This window comes from Miniopterus schreibersii, assembly GCF_964146895.1.
Source record: "Miniopterus schreibersii genome assembly, chromosome: X".
In the NCBI taxonomy this organism is placed as follows: domain Eukaryota; kingdom Metazoa; phylum Chordata; class Mammalia; order Chiroptera; family Miniopteridae; genus Miniopterus; species Miniopterus schreibersii.
Window position 1 is genome coordinate 21,472,520 of NC_138104.1, and position 26,390 is coordinate 21,498,909.

The window sequence follows — 26,390 nt, forward strand, 5'->3', positions numbered from 1 at the left end:
ACATAAATGCTAAAATCCTCAACAAAATATTAGGAAATCAGATCCAGCTATACATTAAAAAGATCATATACCATGATCAAGTGGGATTTATTTTGGGGATGTAAGGTTGGTACAATATCTACAAATCAATAAACATGATACATCACATAAACAAAATGAAGGATAAAAACCACATGATCATATCAATTGATGCATAAAAAGCATTTGATAAAATCCAGCACCCATTTATGATAAAAACTCTCAGCAAAGTGGGAATAGAGGGATCATACCTCAATGAAATAAAGGCCATATATGACAAACCCACAGCCAACATCATACTCAATGCGCAAAATCTAAATGTGTTTCCTTTAAGATCAGCAACAAGACAGGTATATTTACTTTCACCACTCTTATACAACATATGTACTGGAAGTCCTAGCCACAGCGATCAGACAAGAAGAAGAAATAAAAGGCATTCATATTGGGAAGGAAGAAGTAAAACAGTCATTATTTGCAGATGATATGACACTGTATACAGAGAGCCCTAAAAATTTCATCAAAAAACTACTAGAAATGATAAATGAATTCAGTAAAGTAGCAGGACACAAAGTAAATATTTAGAAGTCAGTTCCATTTTTATACATCAACAATGAACTATCAGAAAAGGAAACTTAGAAAACAATCCCATTTCCAATTGCTTCAAAAAATACCTAGGAATAAATTTAACCAATGATGTAAAAGACCTGTACTCAGAAAATTAGAAGACAGTGGGGAAATAAATTGAAGAAGATACAAATAAGAGGAAACATATACTGTGTTCATGGATAGGAAGAATTAACATCATTAAAATGCCCTTACTACTCAAAGAAATCTATATATTCAATGTTATTCTTATCAATATACCAGTGCATATTTCACAGAACTAGAAAAAATATTCCAAAAGTGTTCAGGGAACCACAAAGACCCCAAATAGCCACAGCTGTCTTGAGAAAGAAAAACAAAGTAGAGGAATCACACTACCTGATATCAAACTATACTACAAGGCTATAGTAATCAAAACAGCATGTACTGGCAAAATAACCCAGACATATACATCAATGGAACAGAATGAAGAGCCCAGAAAGAAACCATGCCTTTATGGTCAAATTATATTGAACAAAGGAGAACAATACACAATAAAGCAAAGGTAAGCTATTCAATAAATGGTGTTGGGGAAATTGAACAGATACATGCAAAAAAGTGAAACTAGACCACCTTCTTACAGCATACACAAGAGTAAACTCAAAATGGATTAAAGGCTTAAATGTTAGACTCAAAACCATAAAAATCCTAGAAGAAAACATAGGCAGTAAAATCTGATATTCCTCATAACAGTATTTTTTCTGATATATCCTATTGAGTAAGGGAAGCAAAAGAAAAATAAACAAATAGGACTACATCAAACTAAAAAGTTTTTGCACAGCAAAGGAAACCATCAAAAAAATGAGAAGACAAATTGCTGAATGAGAAAACATATTCCCAAAACATCTGATAATGGTTAATATCCAAAATTTATATGGAACTTATAAAACTCAACAGAAAAAACAACAACAACAAACAATTCAATTAAGGTATTGCATGTTTTAAAAATTCTTGTGGTACACTGGTTGAAATCTTTACTCCACAGTATTTGAAGAATCATTCCATTCCATTCCATTCCATTCCATTCCATTCCATTCCATTCCATTCCATTCCATTCCATTCCATTCCATTCCATTCCATTTTGTTTGCCTTAGCTATTGTCAAGTATTTCTCTAACAAGAAGGTAACTAGAAGCCTTTTCCTTTATAAATAAAAATTTACCTTCAAACTTCTCAATATGTTAAAGACTTTGTGGTCTTTTCAATGTTGGATACATTGTTATGGCATAAGTACCAGTTATAGGGAAGTCACAAAAAATTCAACAGGGGCTGTGGTAATTAGCAAGACAAACAACAATCTCCCTAAAGCAGGATCTTAAAGAATAAGTCACTGTTTGGGGACAAAGGGGAAATAAAAGAAGGACAAAGCTAGGATGGATTCAATTCAGAACCTAGTTATCCATGAAGATCTGTAACCTTTCCTCTTTGGGGACATAAAAGTTGATAGTGTCTTAGTATATTGAAGGCTGGGATTATGCCTTTAGTTTTGCTATAATCAATACCCTACTCCCAGTGAGTGCTCAACAAAAGTTAGATTGTGATGAGGAGCTGGCAATAATGAATTCAATCACTTGTAAAATTTATTAATTCATGAGGATTCCTTTTTATGTTGTTTCCTCACAAAATATATCCCACATCTTCTAAGATTCTGTTTAATACATATTATGAACATGCCATATATGTAGAATTATGGTAAAATATTGTCTTGAAATGTAACACTACCTTAAATGGCAGTGGTTCTCAAAGGAGAAGATGTCCTATAGCGAACATTTGGCAATATCTGGAGACATTTTGTTGACACAAGATGGGAGTTGTTATTGGCATCTATTGGATAGAGGCCAGGGATGCTGGTAAACATCCTACAGTGCACAGGAAGTCCCCTACAATAAAGAATCATCTGCCCCAAAATGTCCATAGTATCCAGGTTGAGAAACTCTGCTAATGGGGAAAAGAAAATGCCTTTAATGTTTGGGTTCCTCATATCAATCTCTCTTTGCCTATGTGATACTACACTATAATCCAGACTATATATTCCACTTACTACTATAGTAAAGGCTATAAGAAGAGTAAAGAGATTGTCCCTGAATTTTTAAGTCTCAATTACATTTTGACAGTCATATTTAGATGGTGTTTGAATAGACCAATCCATGTGAGTAAACCTTGCCTAGAAGCCAGGTAGATCTGGGCTTAAATTATTCATAGTCACTTCCATTTTTCACTTTGAACCACTTTTGCAGATGTGGCCTCTGGTTGCAAACTCCCCCGGGAGATTTCAAACACACATATACTCACAGCCACCAGGTAGAAAACCTAAATATTTCCATATCCACAGAGAAGATGAGCCACTCTGCAATAGCAGAGGCAAACTAGGCAATTCTGGGCTCCTGTCCAAATCAGCTTCTTAATTGCACTAGATCCTCCAGTAGGTTTGTCCAGGAATTTGTATAGCAATACCTGACATTTGCATGGTGCTTTTAACTTTGGAAAGGGTTTTCCTTTTTATATCCTTGATCTCCTGAAGAGGTTTGCAGAGTAGGGAAGAAGCAGGTAGAAAATTTTGGGTCTCATCCACAATGTACTGGGAAAGCACCCAAATTCAAAACATCCATAATCCTCATATGTTAAAGACAACTGCACTGTATATAGGGCCTTTGAAGGAGACAGCTCACAAAAATAGGGCATTCCTTCTCCCTCTGCACTACTCCTGCTTGTGTCCGAGGTTTGGAAAAGAAACCTTAGTTGGACTGCAGTTTGGTCAGAGAAAAGGACATGCACCGAAGTCTTGTCCTAAGCCACATATCCTATTCACCCTTCATACCAAAGGAGGGGCCAGCTTAATCATATCATAGACCTCTTTTGTTTGGGAGGCTGTACATTTGAGGTTGCTGGCCACAGTTGAAACTGCCTTTGAATGGGAAAAAAGCAGATAAGTTCCAGAATCTAGTGTGTGTGTTTTTTTCACCCACATCATTGGCCCGTCTTTACAAACACTTCCTGAAGTGTTTAACAGTATAGAAGAGAGGCTCCAAACTCACCCCTGACCGCCCTCCCTGCCCCCTCCCTGCCACACACACACGGAAATACAAACTCTTCAATCCCTCAAAGCAGTACCTTTTCCCAATGCCTTGCTCCCATACAAAAGCTCAATATTTTCCAGAACATTGGACCACCTCAGGGCTAAGGGGCCTGAGAACAACAGAAAAACTTCTCTTGCTTGGTGTCTGGAGGGGATTTCCCAAGGTAGCCTAGGAGCATTGCTAGCGCAGCCACTAAACATAACTATGCCAGCTTTACCCTTCACCAGGAAGGGAATGGGAATCTTGGGCCACATAAGCAGGAGAGACAGCTCTGGCTCTTTCTGGAGCTCTACTTAGGCTCCCAATGTGTGCTCAGGGGCTTAAGGCAACAAGGGAGCTTTCTCTCAGCTCAGGGTTGTTCTGAGAATGGGTAGGGAAAAGGTTTCAGGTACCAGCCCAGAGTCCAGAAATGCAGATCCTCCCACCCACCCCCTTTCCAGAGAGACGTAATGAGGGAGATAAAAGACAAAGCAGAGCTTTGGGGCTGTGTGACCAGGTCAAGAGATGCTGCCAACTAGCGGATCTAAGCGCCAGGGTTACAGGTAGAAATCTCAGGCTTGTGGTGGGGGAGGGGCCATTCAATCAGTTTCAGGAGGGTTCCTGAGGGTCGGCATACTGAGTTACAGAGTATAGGGTGAGAGGTGTCTCACGTGGCACCAAGATCAGAGTGCCCAAGGGTCCGGTGACAGCTCTGCCCCCCAGCCCCCCATGCCGCACACACACAGACGCCACTGCCACCACTAAGCAAGTTACTCCTTCATCCTACTATACCACTATCCGTCCTCACTCCCTTTCAATCTCGGCTGGATCCGGGGAGACCGACCCCATGGGTAATAGGGGCAGGGATGGAAGAATTAGGCTGCACTTCTGGGTTGCCTGCACTGGGTTACACTTAGATCCATCAGGGATCGAAGCCCGCCCAGGAGGATACCAAGTCTGCCCCCAGCGACTCAGGGTCCCTCTGTCCCGCTGTCCACCTGCCACTCCCCCGCTATCCCGCTGGCTCAACTCGCCTTGCCGAGGGATGAATGTGGCTGCTGCCACCTGCCCCGAGCCGATAATGAAGGGACAGGTGGGGGGCACTGTCCAAAGCAGGGGACATTCAGAGCAACGGGCAAAAAGAGACTCTGCAAGCCAGGCACCTGGAGGCGCTCCGGTCCCTTCAACCCACACCCGCGTTCAGCCCCCCAGTCTCTGCCACCACCCGGGGGGAGGCCCAGGGAGAGCAAACGAATGAAACAGAAAATTCCGTACCGAGGGGGGAGAGATGAGACGGTGGGACAGGGCAGCTGGGGCTGACTTGGGGTTGCGGCTGCGGCTTCCTTCCACCCCTGGCCACCGAGCTGCAGAGAAGGCAGGAGCTGCTGCCCCTGCAGGCTGCCCCGTCCTCCCTCTTTCCCTACCCGAGCCCTGCCTCTCCCGCCCCGCCCCACCCGCCCCTGCTGAGAGCGGGCTGTGAGGCACCAGCTTAGGATGGGGGGAGGTGAGAGGTGCTTTCACCAGCCTCGCAGTCTCCCCCTCCCTCCTCTCTCTCACACACACACACACACACGTACACACACACACACACACACACACACACACACACACACACAAACTGCGACGGGTTCTCCGCAGCTCACAGCCACCCAAAGCGAGGAAGAAAGAACAGGAGCTGAGATAAGCAAGAAGCATATAGAGGGAAAAGGGAAGAGCTCAGGGTTGGACATTTTTGGAGCTAGGGGTGGGGAGGAAAAAGGGAGCGTGCCTCCTTGATTTCCCCTCCCCTCTCTGCTTTTCTCTCCCCTTCCCTGTATATAGCATTTTCCTGAAGCAGCCGCAAAAGCGGACAGAAACCTACTCTGAAACGGTTTTGAGGGGCGGCTGGGGCTCCCAACAGCTGCTACCTAGTAGCTGGGGCTTGAGTGTGCATTTGTGTATGTAAGAGTGTGAAGAGTGTGAATGCGGTCCTTCTCTCTCTCTCTCTCTCTCTCTCTCTCTCTTTCTCTCTCTCTCCCTCCCTCCCTCCCTCCCTCCCTCCCTCCCAGTGTCCGCTATCCCTGTCAATTTCCCGGTGTCAGTTTCTGCTTTTCCTGGTATTGTGTGGTTGATTGCCTGAAGGGAGCTGGGCATTTGAAGGGGCCTGAGTTGTCTCAGAGCCAGGAGAAGCTAGGGAGAGGTAGACCAAAGAGTTTCAGGGCTCTGATGAAGGCAAAAGGTGAGAAGGGCCAGCCAACAAAAGGGAAGTTTGAAGATAATTGAGGAGCAAAGAGAGAAACCAACGTAGGAGCCAGCACTTGCCTCCCTCACAGCACTCCGCCCCTTTCGCTGTGCTCAGCATCCTACCGCCCAGCAGCTTGGAGGCCCAGCGCTGTCCCAGGCGGCTGTTTGCACTCCGCGGGTGACAAGTCCTGTAAGGTGGCTGCACTGAAAGCCCTGGCTCAGGGATACCAGACGACGCAGATCTGAATAAATCACTTGACCAGGGGTAAGTGGACAGGCGGCCCTGTGCCCTCTGCTTTGCTGCAGGAACGCTTCCAAGGGGTGGAAACGTGCGGGTTGAGAGAAGGTGTGGAGATAGGGATGCTGAGGGTTGGCAAACACTGGCCGGCTGTTTGTGGGCTGGGGTGGTGAGGAGCAGAGCAAAGCCAGCAACAGATAGTTTTTGGATATGGGGTAGAGATGTAGTAGGAGGAAGCTCTAGGGGCATTAAGATAATGTGGCTCTTGGAAATAACCAAAAACATCATTTTCACTTGGGATGTTGTCCTAAACCAGAGCTTTGCCCTACCTTTGTACAGTTATCTGCTCCGTTCCTGGGTAGGTATTAAGCTCCCCAGGAACCTACTCATAGGCCTCTTTAAAATCACCCTGGGCGGTGGGCATGGCAATAAGGGCACTGGCCCTTTTGCCAAAAGCCCCTTTACGATGCAGAGGGTGAGTTCCTGAGGGTTCAGGGACAAGAAGAAGGAACTTCTTTCTGTTTTGTATTCTTCAAACTTAGGAAATGGCCAGATTCATCTTCCTGGCTTCTTTAACCGAAATAGGAAATGCAGATTGGGGGGCATCAGTCATATCTCTGCTCCAAAGTGGACACCCTCTTCCCAGCAAGCACACACACTGACTTGGACAGTCATGTTCACCCCCCCCCACACACACACACACAGGCACTGAGCTGTATTCACAGATTCTGATCTTTCTTCCTGGTTTCTAAGAATGAGACTGGGAGGACTTATTCTGCATTTCCAACCTGGGCTCTTCTGGCCATAGTCAGGTGCATGGTAATGGCTGAATGGCTAGCAACATTATCACTCTTTCATGAGACATCTGGAGTCTGGAAACCAGCCTGAAAGGCAGGAGCTCTGAACTTTACCTGAGTTTATTATATGACTAGGAGAGACACAGACTAATCAATAATGCTGTCTTTAGATATTGTTCATGTCAGCTCTGGCTTCAAATGAGAAATAATTACTCCACTGACATGGCACTCAGACCCGCTTGCCATATATTTATATCCATAGCATTTAGCAAATATGGCAAGTTTATATAGCAGCATTCATAATTGTCTATTGTCAGTCATTTTTTGGTGTTCTATAGATTATCTATATCATGTCTCCTTTCCCATAGACTCTTAAAAAGCTGAGGTATAAATGATGTCAAACGGTACCTTTCAATCAATCTTTAACATCTGCTTATTCTAAATCAAAAGGCATGGAAATACATTCACATAGTACCAAGTAGGTTTCAAAGCAACGTTTGGACTGGGATAAAAGAAATCCACAGGGCTAAGAGGAACCTCGGCTGCTCTGTTTGCGAGGTTGAAGGAAAAACTGAATGCTACTTGAAATTTATGTTTGGTCCCCAGGAGATGCTGGTTTCATGAAGTTTCACCATATATACTGTGTGTGTGTGATGCTTTCATATAGTATGTGTGTGTGATGCTTTCATATAGAGTGTGTGTGTGTATGTGTATGTGTGTGTGTATTTTTTCAAGGACCCGGATCAACCCCGTACTACAAATCTGGTCTCTGTGTTCTTATAGCAGAGAAGAGAGCATTTGAATTTGTGCCAAAGCACCCAGGCTCTTCTGTTAAACTTTCTGTTTATTACTATGTTACTGGAATACAATGAATTACCTCCTTCCAATTCAGCAAATGAGAGGAACAGATTTTGCATTAAGTGGAACTGTTTATGTGGCATCAGGCAATTTGTTCTAATGCTGACTGCTGAGGGACAGAACAGAATGAGGATTACTCAAGCAGGATCTGAAAAGGTGCCCATTCTGTTACATTCTGTTACTTTTTTAGGAAATCATAAGCAAATATCTTCTTAGGTAGGTTAAAATTACACTTTCCCATGAATAGCAAAGATGAGAGTGCAGACAGGTAGGAAAGAACTCTCAGCTTCATACTTCGGAAGAACTGAAAGTGTGAACAGGGATGAAGCCTAACGTGTAGGTCTTTGCTCTGTTCTTGGTGATGTATCTGGCTGCCGCAGTGGGTCCTGCTCCATGGTTCTTCAGGGACAAGGAAGTGGGCAGTGCAGGGATCCAGAACCAATGATATCGCCAGTTGTGTTGACACAGGTCACTTGGCTTTGGTGTATGCTCCAACATAGAGACCTAGACCAGATCTGCCATCTCTACTAGCTGTAGGACCTATAGCCCTATAATTCCATTCTTCCTAGAATTAACAACCAAAACAAGAATGATACACAGAACCACAGTGATTAGAGAAGGCTGGGTCAGAAAATTAAAGATACAATCAGAAGGAAGAAGAGGAATAGGACAGAACACAAAGATGTTTTGAAACACATGGAGAGAAAACCATCCTGGTGTTTGCTTCCCTTTGCTTTGGCTGGGGATGGAATTAGTCCAGGAAACTGATTCAGATTGAAGCACCCTAAGATTGCCTAAAATTACACTGAGTAAACGGTGATAGAATTCCTTAGAACCAGAGAACTGGACATGTTGGAGTACATTTTCACTTTTGCATCTTGTTTCACTACTTAGCATATTAAATTCCTATCTATGAGCCATGCAGGTGCTTAATTATCAAATGGATACATCAAATGTGTCATGCTTTTGTTCAGCCTGCTTCCAAATATTCAAATTTGTCTTTTTTCATGGCTCCACCACTGAAGGAGAGGGACAAAAACATTTCTGCCTGCTTTACTTCTGCCAAAGCTTCTCGTTTTCAGCTAAGTACACTAAACCATTCAGAAGTCTCTCGTTAGCCGGGGAATATGAGGGGCAGGACACTTCTCCCTGAGTTGCCACCAACCTGATCTAGCCTTGTCACTTTCCAGGTTTTCAGGGAGGGGTGTGAAAGAGTTTGCAGCCTGCACACAGAAATGATACCTCATTCTAGGCATAAACTGCAGCTAATCAACCACAGATTAGGCCTAAATTGACACTAGCCACCAAGCCCAGAGCTTAGTAGCTGAGGTTTCCATAGTGTCATCCTTTCTAAAACTCATGTGGCTTTCCTCCTGTTGATGGGTCTCTTAAGCCCTTTGTCCAGTGAGACTAACCAACCCATCCCATTAGCAAAGATTGAATTCTGAATGACTCATCTATGGTCTTATAAACAAATGCGTACATCATGTTCAACTGAGTAACAACAGATTATTTCAAAATAATAATAATAATACCTGCTGGGACAAAGCAAAAATTACAGTTTACTGGGTCAAAAGCACTTTGCAAGCTCCCTATATTTGGTTCTCTATCACCCATTATAGAGTTGGCACTTAGATGCAATTGCCCCAGCTTTTTGCCTTAGCAAAAGTAAAGAAAGAGCAGATGGAGGGAAACATGCAGGGATTGCGGCGGAGTCCAATCTCCTCGTTCATCTATAGAGAAATCGAGGTCTAGAAAGTAGAAATGATGAAATCACAAAACTACCTAATGACAGAACCAAAACAAGAATTCAGGACTGCCTGCTAGTACTGAACAAATTTCCTAAAGCTCTCTGTATATCTTTCCAAGAAATGAAAAGGAAACTAAAGCAAAGTTTACCAAGATCACAGCCCTCTACTTCCATGCCATATATTCATATTTACATGTTGATATTTACATATTTATTGCCATATATTTGTGACTTGCCTCCTCACTCACCACTTGCCCCCAGCATATACACACACACCCTTATCTTGCTAGCTAAGAAAACATGGCATATGCCTACAACTAGCATATTCAGGTGGAGGGCAGAATTAAACATGACAAAGGTTTAACTGCTCACACTTTTCTTGCTGATCTGTCTCACAAGGTGCTTAGAAAATCCAGTCTCTGCAGCTCCCTATTAGTTTTGAGGAATGGAAGCTGGTGAAATTCAGTGACTATGGCTCTGGTTCTATATACTCAGTCTCAGAATTGACCCCCATAAATGTGCATGCATACACACACACGCATTCACACACTGTCTGAAAAATTTTTAAAAAAGGAAATAGAAAAGACAAGTGAGATGGTTTTTATAGTAGACTATGACAAAAGGGAGGTTTGTGAGGAGGTGGGGGAGGGGGTGTTGCTTCCTAACTCCATTCCCTAACCTCGATGCTTAGTTTCCATTAATCCCACCATACTTTCTTTTAGAACCTGAGAAAAATAGGCTGATGCAAACATGTTTATTACAGCCAGAAGGATGATATGAAGAACTTTTATATTATAATGAGGATATCACAAGGTTAAGGAAGAGAGGTTAGGGCGAAGTGGTCTAGGGTCTTGCTATTCTAAGTGTTGTTGTCACACCAGTAGAACTACCATCCAATGGAAGCTATTTATAAATGCAGAATTTTATATCTTTCCTCAGACTTACTGAATTGGAATCTGATTTTTAAGAAGATCCTCTGATCTGTTTGCATACTCAACTTTGAGAGTCACTGGGCTAGAGCTTATCCCAAAAATCATCTGAAAGTCATTTGAAAAGAAACAATGTATGCTTGGCATTTAGGGACGATTCATGAAGTTTATCATTAAAAAATGAAAATATAAACTTCCCCCAGGTTCACTTCTCCCCTTATCCAGCATAAAAGCATTAAGTGTAGGCAAGAGAGTGAGTCAAAGGGAATCAGACCACAGGATTGTTCTATTTACCAGAAGGATCTGGGTTTGGGGGACTCACACAAACCTGAGTTCAAAATAATTCCTAGTCATGCTAACAAATAACTAGCTTTGTAAACTTGTATGAGGTACTTTATCTCTGGGCTTCAGATTCCTGATCAGTATAAAGGGATTAACACTGACATTGAGATGTTAATAACATTAAATGAGACATTATAAGACACTAATATACTGTGAAGAATGAAAACATGGAAGATATTATAATTAATATGATTTTGCCAATAATTTTAGTTTGCTAGAAAACTCATCACTTGATGTGATCTCTTGAGGCACCTAACATCTATTTCTAATTGTTGTGAATCACATTGTGCTTTCCACAGGTAGAATACTGAGAAAGAGACACAAAAGTAAAATATATTTGAACAGAGTGGAGGTCCAAAACCAAATATTATTCAGGAAGAATTAGAGGTGTCCCTAATCACTTCATAGCATAAGACTGAAGTCAGAAGTGACCCTATACTTCTATATGACATGTCTCAAAATTATCAAGTTAGAAAGTTAGTAGTGAGGCTCTTTTTGCATGTTTGCACATATATGCAGCAGGGAAGCACATGCCCATACAGACCCATACAGACACACACACATACACACACACTCTTCAAAAGACAAACTTTAAAAAAAAAATCAAAGCTGAAATAGTATTCTAGGTGCAGAAGTAAATATTACTGGATTTCTGGCCTAACAATCTGTAAAACTGGGCAAATAATAACTCCTACTTCACAAGATGAATGTGAGGTGATATTTGGGTTAAAAATAAATTTTAGGTAAAGGCATAGCAGAGAAACTCAATAAATATTTCTTTTTAAAAATATTTTTTATTGATTTGAGAGAGAGAGAGAGAAAGGAAGGGAGAGAGAGGGAAAGAGAGAAACATAGATGAGAAAGAACCATCCATCAGCTGCCTCCTGCATGCCCCCTTCTGGAGCATAGCAGAGAAACTCAATAAATATTTCTTAATCTGAGCTCACAAAAGGGGCAAAAATATTGCAGAAAAATCTCCAGCTGAGCTACAATGATTTTTATTCGAGAAACTGGTGGTGTTAGATAAGAAATACTTTACTTTATCAACATATCTTACAAAGGTCAGCTCAACAACAACAGTTAACACCTAAGAGAGTGCTCAGTTACGTGCCAAACATTTTATATGCAGTATCTCATTTAAACCTCACAACTCCATGAGATACATTATCATCTTTATTTTACAGATAAAACTGAAGCTCAAAGGAATTATTAAATAACTTGCTCATTTTATAATTTAACAATTTAGGTAAATACTATACCTATCACTACTTTACAGGTGAAAAAAGTGAGCAGATTTTACTTCCTCCCAGCCCATAGTTCTCTCTACTTGTTCAATTTTCTCACTTGCAAAATATGATAGGTGTAGTACCTATGAATTATAATAATTTTATAACTTCTAATAAATTTCAATAAGATCACTAAGCACTATAATCTCTAAAGACTTATTGATTGGCATATGTAATCTGGTCAGCCTGATTGCAAAGACACCACAAACTCTGGGTCCCAGTCCCTTGGCATGTTTGAGACCTCCAGCTTCATTTGGAACTGAGGTTGCCCGACATGCATTGATATTTAAGAGGATAAGATTAGTGTGGCATCAAAAATATTATAATAGACACTATAAATCACTAATTTGTAAGATTTCTGAGATCACCTTAAATTAAAAATAGCAATTGCTCTCAATTATTGAACATCTTTGTATTAGTTCTTTATTGTGGCTGTAAAAAACCTCCACAAATTTAGCAGTTTTAAACAACACGAATTTATTATTGTTATAGTTCTGTAGTCTGACTCAGGGATAATTAAAGTAAAATCAAGTTGTCAGCAGGCCTGTACTCACTTCTGGAGGCTCTAAGGGAGAATCCATTTCCTTGCCTATTCAAGTTGTTGCCATAATTTATTTCCTTGCAGTTGTAGGACTGAAGTCCTGATTTCTTTGCTTGCTCTAAGTTGAAGGACATTTCTAGCTTCTAGAGGCCACCCACATTACTTGGCCCATGGCCCCATTCCTCCAAATTCAAATCCCACCAAGGCAGATTGAGTACCTCTCACTCTTTGAATCTCTCCTGCCTCTTCTTCCTTTGCATCTCTCTTTGACTATTCTGCCTCCCTCTCTGCTTTTGAGAGCCCATGTGACCACATGGGACCCACTGGATAATCCAGAATAATCTCCCTAGCAACCTTAATTCCATCTGAAAAATCCCTTTTGCCATATAACCTAACAGATTCACAGGTTCTGGGGATGTATTGACATATTTAGAGGGTCATCATCCTGCCTACCACAATCTTCTATGTGTTTAGTGGTACAAATACATTATCTTAATCTTCACTACAGTCTCTATGTGATAGTTATTGTCCCCATTTAATAGATTAAGAAACAAGATCAGGCAAGTTACGTGGTATGCCTCATAAATCACAGCTAGTAAATGATGGAGTCAAGATTAGAACATACATCTCTCTTTCTCCAAGTCTTGCATTTTTCCTTGGCATCCTCATTGCCAGAAAGCTCTTTTAGTTGTTATTTTTGTTTTCCTTGTTGTTACTTTGTCTTGTGCTTTCTTTTTAGTATTTAAATGTTTGACTAGGTAATTTATGTCTATGGTAAAAAAATCAAAATACATATATAAAAAGGTATTCAGTGAAAAAGCTTGCTCCTATTCTGTTTCACATCTACCTTATTGCCACAACCCAGCCCCCATTTTATGTTTTTCCTCCAGAACTTCTGGATGAAAATATAAGAAACTATGAATTAATGTTATGAAGAATCTTTACATCAAAACAAAATTTCTCAAATTACAGCTCAAATCCATTTTGTCCTCCTGTAGTGTTCCCTCTACAGTGCAACTTTGGAAGAACTAACATCTGTGTTAAAGAACAGACCTTTGGACCAATCAGTTATCCAAGCAATTCATGATTATGCCCACTTTCTAAAATGTTTTATAGTCCCGTTGGCTCCATGATGCTCACCTGAATACTGCATATATTATATAACCCTAATGCCTCAGTACTGTTATATATACCACCAATTTTATCTGAACATTCCAGAATCCAGGAATTCCAGGAAGTACAAACATGAGAGACAGAGAAGACAGGGACAGAGACAGAGAGGGGAGGGGAGGGGAGGGGAGGGGAGGGGAGGGGAGGGGAGGGGAGGGGAGGGGAGGGGAGGGGAGGGGAGGGGAGGGGAGGGGAGGGGAGGGGAGGGGAGGGGAGGGGAGGGGAGGGGAGGGGAAAAATGTCCACAGTTCACACACTGGGGGGAAAAAACATAACAAATTCATGAAATATAGTTATTATTATTCCTTATAGTAATGAGGTAATTATATATTAGTATAAATAAGCCCAATATCTTATTTATAATTAATCTTTGAAATTGACAAAGCTTTCCATCTAACTTGCAAAAAAGAACGTGGAACTCGCATAGTTGTAAACATTGAAACAGGGCACCATATAGTTGTGTAATGCGTTATATAGAAACAGGCACAGAAAGCAAAAGATGACAAGTTTGTTTTAAACAAAGGATTGAATAAAGCTTTTAATAAAACCAATACACCACAGTTAATTATTTTTGTTATCCTTTTATGAATATTGTTCTTTAGCTGTAACTTAAGTACTTCTTCCCAGCATAGCAGCTGCATGCAATATTTATTGGCCTTCTAGTAGCACAAAATAGAACATATGATCATCTTTTTCATTTCCACCCTTTGAACCAGTGTTTTCAAAATGTGGGAAATGATTCATTACTTACTGTGAAATCAGTTTAGTAGTTCATCACCACCACTATTTTTAAATAAAATAGATTAAAAGAGAAAAATGTGAATCTCATGTATTAAGAGTAAACATTGTTTCATGAAACTTTTGTTCAGTAATGTGTGTGAGTGTCTGTGCATGTGCAAATGTGCACATTTGTGTGTATATTGGGTGCAATGTAAAAATTTTTCTTGCTCTGGGTTTTTTTGTCAAAAAGTTTGATATTTATTTGCCAAAATATTTATGTCAAAAAACTTTGAATGATCAGAATCACTGACCAGATGTTACAAATAACCTTTATAAATAAATGAATCTCCCCTAAACATAAAAACCTTAATGTTTCTGAACTGTAAGGGAATTCCATGCTGTTCCTTGGCATTGTGGTCCCTAATCTATGGCAATGCCTAGAAAGCAGCAAGGATCCAAAGACAAGCTAAAAAATCCAATAAAATGGGATTGTTTTCTCTCTGTGATTCAAGAACATCTAGAGATTTATGACATCTGGATTTGGAAGGGGGCTTCCCAGCTGTCACTTCCATTACCATCTCTTAGATACAATGGCTCAGGGGCTCTGGCCATTGCTGAATATGGCCTGAAATTCTGCAGCTTATGTAAAATATTTCACCTCAAGAGCAACCAGAGAACTTTATTCTGCAGACTGTGTTGTTGTCATTACACAGTGGTCATCTCTAGAAACTTTTCCTATATTAGTAACTTTCAGTCTAATGATAAATACCAAGAAATGAAGAAAGATTGACAGGAAGGTATGTTTGGGGATAAGGTGAGGGGAAAGCTGATGAAGTGGTGATGCATAGGTAAAGGTTTTCCTAAGATCTTAATGTTTCAGAAAAGAAGATTTTCACATTTGTGGTGGGGTGATTGTGCCAAGGAAGAGAAAAAAAAAATGAGAGGGATAATGGGAAGGAAAAAAAGAGAGTGTTAAGGTATAATTAAACAATCCAATCCTCCAAGTAACTGAACTCTTACTATCAATCACTTGACAAATATTCACTGAGTGTAGACTAGTTGGGAGGCACTATGGGTTGCAAACATGCATGTCCAAATTTTTCTCTCTAGGAGCTCACAACATTGTCAGAAGAGAGTAGGATGATAGGGGTAAACATGAAATGAAATCAAAGTATGGCAAAGTAGGGCAGTGTGGATTAATTTATTCATGGAAATATATACAGGTACAGATGTGAAAGTCTGACAGTGAAGAAGGCTCCTAGGGAAAAAAAAAATGATTTATTTGAAATAGGGTGTTGGAGGAGAATGCTACGAATACCCTGGACCACCAGAAAGACAAACCAAGTGAGTCCTAGAGAAAATTAAGCCTGAAACATTGCTGGAGGCAAAAATGACAAAACTAAAGCTCTCTTGCTTCTGGCACATCATGAGAAAGTAGGGTTCTTCAGAAAGAACATAGTGATAGGAAAAATAGAAGGCAGTGGGAAAAGAGGACAACCAAATATGAGATAGATTTACTCCATAAAAGAAGCCATAGGCATGAGTCTACAGAAGCTGTGTAGGCTGTTGAGGACAAAACACTGTGGACACCACTTATTCATAGAGTCACCAGAAGTCAGAGCCAACTCAGTAGCAAGGAACACATACACTTATAAAAATAAAGCTGAGAATTTAGGTTGTTATAAGATTGTAGAGGACTTTGTATATTTGGTTATGGATAGATCTAATTTAGTGGATGAAAGAGAGATAGCAATAAATGTTGAGAAGAAAAATGAAATAATGATAGCAATGTTTGGGGATGAATATTCTGGAAATAGTATGCAGGAAGGATTGATGGAGAGTAAGCAATGGCAGGCATACTAGTTAGTAAACAATTGTAGAAATCTAGGCACAAGGAGTAAATAGCACTGTAGTTAAGGTGAGAATCTGCATCCAAACCCATTTTGGTATGATTCTAGCTCTGCCATTCTGAATCTTAGTTTTCTCACCTATGAAAAGAGGATAGTAAGAATACCTACCTCATGGGAATACTATGAGGATGAAATTATTTCATACATAGTACTTTATGCTGGATTCATATTTACCATTATAATTGTTATTGTTGTTGTTATTACTTTAGTAGTGGACCTGAAAAGAAAGAGACATCAAAGACACCATAAAGGAATAGTAGTATATTATGGCAAATGGTTGTATATGTGTGATGAAGGTAGTTCAAGACAATTACAAATTTTATCCAGGTAACAGAAATTGATGATGCCATAGGAAATGTCAAGGTGTGGTAAGATGAGAAAATGATGAGTTGAGATTTTGATATAGTATTAAGTTGGAAGGCAGGCAAGGCATCCTCATGAAAACGTCCACCAAAAATTTTGAGATGTGGGAATGGAGATCAAGAGAGAGATTAGTTTATGAGATGAAAATATGAAAAGTCATAGATATAACTATTTTTAAAACGTCTCCAAAAATATATTTAAAATATTCAAGAAAGAAAGTCAAAAGAAGAAGAAAACAGATAAAGTAGAATCTTGTAGTCCACATTTATTGGAGGGAGAAGAGCCAGAAAAAGAGTGATTGAAGTCAAAAGGAGACCTGTATGAGGCACTATGGAGAATTCACAAGAACATTCTGTGCTCTGTGAACTTAAGATGCTTATAATCTAATTGAAACAATATGACTTAGAGACTTGTGACAGAAAGCATTATAAAGTATGAAATATGTAATAAAGAAATTCAATTTTAAAATATAAGCTCTCAGTTCCAAAATATACCTTATTTTGTTGACTAGAGAAGTCAAGGAAGCTTCATAGGTGTTTCAGCTCTTGAATGATGGATGACATTTGGAAATATATCAGGAGGTACATTTTAGATGAGAGGAACTGTGTGATCAAAGGTGAGAAGTTAGAAATGGGCACATCAAGTTTAAAGGAGAGAAAGGATATCAGTCTGACATGAGTGGAGGGGAGAAGATTAGGAAAGGGAAGAGATGAACAATTTTCAAATCAACCTCGTAGCTAATCTCAAGTTCCAACTCAGGGGAATTTAAAAAGTTCAGTCTCATCTTGGCTTTAAAGGTATAAGTTTAATGTCATTTATTTTCTGATATGAAACTGGACTCCCAGCTTTCTCAGTTAAGTGGCTGAGGGGACAGTGCTACTGTTAACAGGAATAAAGAATGATGGAGGAAAAATAGCAGGTTAGCATGAGGGGATGTGGGAGTGGGAGACAGGTGATAGGTTAGGTTTGGGACATGTTGATGCCAAGGTGCCAGTGGGATATATAAGTACAGATGTTAAATAGCCAGTTCAATATTTGGGTCTAGGGATCAAAAATAGAAGTCTGAACTGGAGATATAGATTAGGAAGTCAACATCCCATAATAGTAGCACAATGATGACACTAATATTTTATTATATTAGAAGCATGGTTCTAGAGTTTTTCAAATAATTATTTAATCTTCACAACAACCCTATGAGGTCACACAAACAGTATCTATTGGAGCAGGATTTAAACCCAGGCAAGTAAAACTCCAAAGCCCATGCTCAAAGTTACTACATTAACAGCAGGTGTAGTCATGGAAGCAGAATCAATTACTACAGCAGAGTAAACAAAAAAATAAATCAACTACTGATCCTTGGAAATACCAACATTTGAGAGGTAGGTAGAAGAAAAAGACTATCAGAAGAGACTAAGGGAGTATAAAAATAGATGGAAAACTGGAAGTCAATGTTGACTTCTTCAAAATCATCAGAGGGGAAAAAGGGGGGCTGAATCATCAGCATTAAAAGCTGTAACCACTGGATTTGACAATTAGGGGAGCCCTGAATAGTGTAATGATTAGAGCAAGCATCAGTAAACTACAGCCATGGGACAAAGCTGGCCCACCACCTGTTTTTGTAGGGGCTTTGGGATAAAAATGGCCTTCACATTTTTAAATCCCTGAGAAAAAGTCAAAAGAAGAAGAATATTTATTGACATGTGAAAATTATAGGAAATTCAATTTCAGTGTCCATGAATCAAGTTTTATTGCAACAAAGTCACTCTCATTCATTTATATATTGTCTATGGTTGCTTTCATACCACAATGGCAGAGTTGAGCAGTAGCCCAGAGACCTTATGGCACTCAAAGTCTGAAACCTTTACTCTTTAGACCTTTATAGAACAAGTGTGGGCCCCTAAGTTAGAGTATGGGCTTTAATGTCAGATTACCTCTGTTTAAATCCAAGTTCTTCTATGTAACCTTGGACAAGTCACTCAAAGGCTCTAACCATCATCATGCATAAAATGGAGATTATGATAGTACTTACTTCATAGGGTTGTTGTGAAGATCAAATAAAATAATTCATATAAAGTGCCTCACACAGTGCCTGGTTCATAGTAATAAATGTTAGCTGCTGTTAATGTTCAGATGTGGTAGAAATGAGCAAAGGAGACAGAGTCAAACTGTAATGGGTAGCAAAAGGAATTAGACATGAAGACTACACAAATGGGAACTATTATCACAGTGGTGTTGAGGATAGGGTAGGAAGTAGCTTGAGGAGGGGATTTTAATTGTGGATGGAAAGACTCAAACACATTCAAGGGCTGAGAAGGGAAGAATTGAGTGGAGAAGATTGAGCATCAGGGAAAAAAGAAATGGAAGAACATACTGACGAGGTAGGAGGTAGGGGGATCAAGAGCCAAGATGGAGAAATTAGCCTTAGAAATGAGTATGAACACCTCAAAAAAACAATGTTGCATACAAATGTATTTGCCATGGAGCAGAGGGGGTTTATAGTTCAAAGACTCTTTCTTCTGTGTGGTAGGAGACAAGCTTTTCTGTGTGAAGTGGGGAGATGGGGGCACAGGGAAACTGGATGGATCACTGCCTATAGGACTTTCAAAAGGAAGCCAACCCAAGGAATTCAAAAGAGAGACTTGTATGGAATAGTGCTATGGGATTAGCAGAGCTTAGAAAATATGAACTTTTGGGGACCAAACTGCATAGCCATGTGACTTGCTCTAGAGGTATGCGAAAGCCTGGGGGAAAAAATCTAGGAAATAGAGGGTTGAATTGAGTCAGGGTTTGCAGGTGTGTTGAAAACCTTAGAAAATACAATGCCACCACTAGCAACAACTTGATCCCATACTAGCCTGTCTCTGGAACCACTGTCTTGTCAGCAGTCTCTGCAGCTTGCTCATCTTTGTCCTACTTGGTGTGGTATCGAGTTTTCATGATAGCACAGCCTCCCCAGACATTTCTGAATTTCTTTCCCTGAAATCTCTTTGCAACATGATAATAGACAGGCAGTATACTGGAAAGCTCTGAGAGAAAAAGAAGCTGTGACTTATGGAGAGAGAGTGATACTGCCGAAAAATGGGGGCTAGTGCTTGAGATAGTTCAGTACCTATCAGGACTCTATGAATCCAACAAAATCCCTTTTAATTTGCAAGATGCAGGAAGCAAGCTTTATGGTGTCCCAGCATAGATCCAAATAAAATGCTACAACAGCTGGTGTATTATCTTTGGTTCCCTTGAGACTCAAGAGGTAAAGTGACAGTGATAACAGCCCAACTCTTATCTGGGCAAACTAAAGACAGAGCAGTGGTGGGGAAAAAGGAAGTGTCTCCCTAGTTGCCTGAAAAGGCCAGAGATGCAGGGAACAAATACTTTAGGAGTCAAGGTGGCAAGGAAAAAATGGAACAACATTTGCTCTCAAATAGGTGCCCACTGAGCCCTCAGTGAAATGCAGATCAGCTGACACAACAGAATAGGTCTGAGGATCTGTACACACTACCTTCAGAGAGCTTGAGCCCCCTGCTGGTGAAAGGGAGTTTCGGGTAGGCATTGATTCATCTTGCTCTGACCTTCTGGCCTGGTGCTCACACAAGTGTGCATTCCCCTTAGAGGCTTCCAGGCTCATTTGGTGGGCCTGATAAAATGTTGTAGAGGATCGGTTTGCAATCAGATAGCACCACACATTCCCAAAGCACTTTTTCATCTAGTATTTTAAGCATACTAGTATGGTATCAAGAGTACTAACCTAGAGGTCAAGAGTCCTAGGTTTAAGCACTAGCTGTGCTATTTGCTATGAGTGTGACCTTAAGCAAGACATTCAACCACTGAGCCTCAGTTTTTAGCGTTTGTAAAATGAGGATAATAATAGTACTGTCCTTATATAGAGTTATTGTGAGGGTTAAATAACAGTGCTTAGCACAGAGCCTGCTTATGATAAGTGCTCATTAGCTGCCATTATTGTCATCATCACCATTATCATCGACATCATCATTTCCATTTAACATATAATGACCCTGACACATGAACAAAATTGGGCTTGCTTTGCCACTTACTGGTCATGATTTTGGGCAAGTCACATAAAATTTCTGAGCTTGTTTCCTCATCCTCAGTTTAAATAAGACTTGCCGATCAAACAAGATACTGTGTGCAAAATGTATACAGTACTCTCTAGACATTCAATTTCCACTTGAGAGAGCTTCATCCCATTTTACAGATAAGAAAAGGGACCCGAGAGGTAAAGGCATTTACTCAATGAAGCAACAGCAAACCAGGAATGAGAATGCAAGGCCCTCTACTTCTAACCCAGGGCTCTTCCCATTTATATTTTCCTGGAGCAGTTGGTCTTCTACCCAGAATAGAGAGTCCCATATGGTCCCAGCAGTGGAGACTCTGCTAATGTGTGTGCTTTCCTGCTGCTCACTATCCAGAAAGGCAGCAGCACTGACTGAGCCCCTTTCAGGCAGATGTCAGAAGCAAGAACCTCACATCTTTCTCTTTACTCCTGTAGCAACTGAGCAGTATTTGAAAATAGAGAGCTCTAGATTCATATTTAAAATAGTTTCCTCTCCCCACTACCAGCTGACCTTGGTGTCCATGTCTCCATCAGGTGAGCATTGCTCTATTAAGCTTCAGTCCTTGTTCAAAAGATGAACTCCTTAGGACGTGCATACAAGATCTGCTACTAAGGATCAGTCATCAGCTCAATAGTAGAATTCAGATTCCTCAACTCTTTTTCTTGCTAAGAGGGAAGAAAGAGAAATAGGACAGAGAAGTACCTAAGGCCCACTTGTCAGTGCCCCATGATTCAGCCCTAGTCACACAGAGGTGACTGGCCCTGAATAAGTTTGAGGCTCTGGCTGTGTGAGGTAAGTAAGTAGACAGAGTGGCAGGATGCTGGGCTATGAAATCCACCATGCAGGCATATTTCCACCATACCTTCCTCTTTCCTTTCCCCAAACAAGCCCTGAACTTAAAGCGACAGGAATGGGGAAGGTCATTATGAGGAGGTAAAATCAGAGTTGGTAAGGAGGGAACAAGGCCAGACACACTATCCCTCAAGCCAAGCAACTTCAGTTCCTTTGTACTCTCCACTAGAATTTAATTTATTTTATTAGCATTTGGTATATACTAGACACTACTTTACAAATATTAACTCACATAATTCTCATAACAGCCCTATGAGGTAAAGACCATAATAATTTTCATTTTACATATGAGGAAAGCAAGATACAAGGATGTTAAGTGAATTGCCTCAAGCAACACGTCTAGTAAGTGGTGGAACCAGGATTCGAATTCAGGCTAGCTCCATTCCAGAGAAGAGATCATGCTCTTAAACTCTGTTATGCTGTCTGACAACTTAAATTCAAACTGTACACCTATCATGTTGTATTGGAATTCTGCATTTTTTTGTGTGTGTATCCCCCACTAGTCTAAGCACTGATGGTAAGCTCCATGAGGAGCAGGACCAGGCCTTGCTGGCTCATTTCTGAATGCCAAGGACCTAACATAGGGATTGCATGATTACATGAATTAATTAAACACAAATTTAATGAGTATTCACTGAAAACCATCTAAGTATCAAGTAATATGCAAAGTGTTTAGGATGAGGGAGGGGTGGATAAGACCCATTTCCCTACCTCCAATCATCTTTTATTTGTAGAAACAAATAATCACAATACCTTGAGACAGGAACTATTTTCAATGTATGTACAGAACTATACACAACTCTGGGACCATGGGAGCACAGTAGCAGGAGGGTTTGGTTCTGCCTGGAGAAGTCAGGGAGAGCTGTAGAGATGGAAAATAACATTTTTGAGCTGAAACTTGAAGGATAATTAGGTATTCACAAGCAGAAAACAGGCACCAAAGTGGAGGCATCCCAGATTAAGAGAAAAGCATGAGGAAATTCAGAGGTGTGCTGGGGACAGGCAGATTGGTGTGACTGGAGTCTAGGATATGTGAGTGGGAGTAACAGAAGATACTTTTGGAGATCTGGTAGCAGCCTACTGATCAATTCAAACTTGATCCTGTAGCCAGAGTAAAATCATTAGCAAATGTTTAAGTAGGAGAAAGATATGATCAGATTTGTGTTATAGAAATCTCATAAAGTGAGTGAAATATGGAGGAGAGCATGAAGTCAGAGAGAGCACAAAACTGGAGGTCACAGTAGTCCAGTAGAGTGATGGCAAAGTCCTGAACCCAAACAACAGCAGTAGGAATAGAGAGAAGGGAATGGAGATAAGAGCTGTTTTAGAGTCTGTATTGATAGACTTGGTGATGGGATGTGAGAGAGTAATGGAAAAGGAGTATTCAAGGATAATTCCCAGTTTCCTGGCCTAAGAAACTAGATATGTCATGCTGCCAAAAACAGATAGATATAAATATATATATGAGGTAGATTAAGATAAGAGTGACAATGAATTTGGTGTTAGATCTGTTGAGTCTGAAGTATGTATAGAGGAATTATATACCATAGTAGACAGTTTGACACATAGATCTTAAGTTCAAGAGAGAGAGGTAGAAGGAGATTAAACTTGATATTCATTGCTGTACAAATAATTCACTAAAACCATGTGTGTAAATGAAATTGATCTCTTTAGAAATCACCTAGACCATCACTTGATTCATCTTATGCTGAAAGGGAGTTTTCTGGGTCTTCAGATAAAAAGAGATACCTTGCCTTTCTATGACCCATTATCTAAACTTTGGTAGGGAGATTATTCCCATACAATATTTCTAGATACTTAAGGAAAATCAATCATTGATATGGATAAGATGGAGCATTGGCTCCCATTCTAAGGGAGTTGAGCCAGAAACCCTGGGTGCTTCCTTCCCATTTCTGAAGTTAGCAGACAGAGGTATGTGGGGCTTCCACAGCTCTGTGGTCCCTACATTGCAGGAGGGATTTCATCTTTCTTCCAGCTGTTCCCTGCCCCTGATGACTGATTGTTGATTGAGACCCAGAGTAAAACTTGGCAATAGCCTTTCCTCTTGTAAGGAATATAAAAGAGAAAAAGAAGAAGAAAATGAAAGGGTATCAATGCTAAATTGCTCAGTGACCTTGGTTGAGTAATTTATTCTCTCTGTTGCTTAGGAAATAATGACATCTATATGATCTACTTCACAAGAAAGTGTGAGAATGGAATGAACTAAGGTGCATGAAAATGCTTTTCAAAATACATAGTAAAAATATATTATAATTTCAAGCACCAAGATCATTGCACTCTACTTTCCAACCTATCATGGTTCCAATCAAAAATGGTATTTTATTCTGCCTCCATTTACTTTCCAATATATAGGAGTGACCATAGAAATTTGTTATTTTGGTGTGTGCATGTGTTTGAGTGGGGAATATTCTGATTTGAGGACAAACTAAATTATTATAAATGGCTTAGGAATAAGTAAGCACATAAAATTCTAAGTAGATTTTTATATATTACCTGATATTATTCTTTTAATCTTTCATATATCTTCCTCTGGTATCTCTTTTGCTTCAATGAATTTATTCAAACATATACTACTAAACCCAAGCCCCTATAAAGAAAGGAAAAAAATAAATACAATCTTCCTGTGCTTCTGTGGACAAAGGGGCTCCTTTATTTAAATTAACAAAATAAAAATAAAGGCATCATTAGTTTTCTGTGGTTTGTGCCTTCAGTTACATAAAAAAGTAGCAAATGTCAATCCCTGAGATGTCTGTAGTTCATAAAGCCCAAAAATAAGCATGAAGGCATGTGCTAATGTCAAGCAGAGAGACAGTGCTTCACAGGTGAGTGAGAAGGAAGGCATGCCAATGAATACGTTATTCAATCCCTAAATGTATTGCCTAAAATAGGAAAATTTGGAAAAAACCAACAGACTTGAAATCTGAATAAAATAACAAGAGAGGTGAATCAGTACACAATAGAATTGATCTGCCATACTTTGTGTTTGCCCTGGCTAAAGTCCAGATTTCAAACATACCAGTTTAGACTCTCTAGGTCTCTTCAAGCCTCAGAGTCCCAAGATACAATGATAGAAACAAAGTTAGGAGAATCAAAGATGGCTTCAGATTAGGTGGAAAGTACACTCACCTCCTCCCAAGACCAAACTAGAATTACAACTAAATTATAGAACAATCATCCTGAATAACCAACTGAGGACTAACTTAACAAAGTCTTATAACCAAGGATTTACAGAAGAAGACACATCAAAACTGGTAGGAAGGGCAGAGACGTGAAAAGCGCTGGCCCCTCTCCCACTGGCAGCCTCTGAAGCTTCAGGGGTTCCCTAGGAGAAGCATGGGCTGAAACCCAAAGCCGGGCTCCCCAGCTCAGAGCACCAGAGCCAGAAAGAGGCATTCACATAATATCTGGCTAATGAAAGCAGCAGAGTTTCTGTCCATCAGGGAGAGATGAAAGTCCGCTAGAGACACAGGCTCCCTCTTAAAAGGCCAATGCACAAAATTTAATTTATAGCCACTCACCCTGGGCTCTGGTGGATAAAGGATGGAGTGGACTAGAATCACATGAGGAGAGAGTCTGGCATTTGTGGTTCTGGAGAGAGAGCTGAAGGGACAGCCAGCAGGATACCTGTGCTGAGTCATTCTCCCATAGTGCTGATGCGATCTTTCTTAGGTGGAGCACTTTCCTCCCTATAGTATCAGCCTGGGGGGAAAGCAATAAACCCACCATCTGGATTCCCTTTTTCCCCACCCTATGGAGCTTATGCCATGCACAGGAGTCAGCTACCTTGGCCAGGGAGTAGAGGTATGGGCAGACACAGAGGTTGTCAGTGACTGAGTTGAGTGGCTTTGGGGTGGGGCCATTTTCTCCACTTTCCTGTGAATCTGACTGGTGCTGGCTTCTCACAGGAGATCTGCTAGAACCACCCTCCAGGCTCCAGAGGCCCCACCCTCCTGGCTTCTAGTGCCTATGCCCTGTCAAGCTCTGGGTAAAATCTGGGACAGACTAAGTTGTGTGGCTCTGAGGTGGGGGCCATACTTACCACCTTCCCATAAGCCTGATCAGCACCTCTCCCTCACAGGGCAACCACATGCCCCTACCTGGTAACTCACTGTGAACCTACACCATGCAACTTGGGTATCTTCAGAGGTACTTTCAGTTACTGAGCTTAACAGGCATTTAGCAGGTGGAGGCAGGTGGAAGCAGATCTTAGGGCACCTTAAATTTTTGCTGATTTGACCCCAGGCCTGTTGCTGGTAAAAGGTAGCATTGGTGCAGATCACTTGTAGCTCAAAACAGGTTGCCCAGGACCAATCACAGGCAGTGTCTAACATTGCCCTGCACCACAGTCCCTCCCATGAGACCCAAAACCAACACACCCACTGGCGAGCTTCAGAAAATATCAGAGTAGGTTCCAATAAGCTTCACAAGTAGAGCATCCAAAGGGAGATCTCAGCAGATACCAAACCCTGCTGAGGCAAGTTCTGCTTCATGTGATCAGCACTTGCACAGCAGCTCACACACCATGGTCAAGGTTCATTCTCACAGTCAGTCAATCTGAGGGTCAATCCTAGACACAAAAGGAATAATAGCAATCAAGACTCA

At 40.6% G+C, this 26,390-nt stretch overlaps 1 protein-coding gene across 2 annotated transcripts in view; it reads left to right on the forward strand.

Annotated features, from left to right (window-relative positions):
- Positions 1-5,298: 5,298 nt before the first annotated feature.
- Positions 5,299-26,390, forward strand: part of TRPC5 (transient receptor potential cation channel subfamily C member 5) — a 269,057-nt gene continuing 247,965 nt past the window's right edge. The window contains exon 1 of one of the 2 annotated variants that reach the window (XM_081124814.1): positions 5,299-6,203. The gene's annotated coding sequence lies outside the window, so the exon portion shown is untranslated. The remainder of the gene's footprint in view (positions 6,204-26,390) is intronic. The other variant, XM_081124813.1, reaches the window with a different exon arrangement.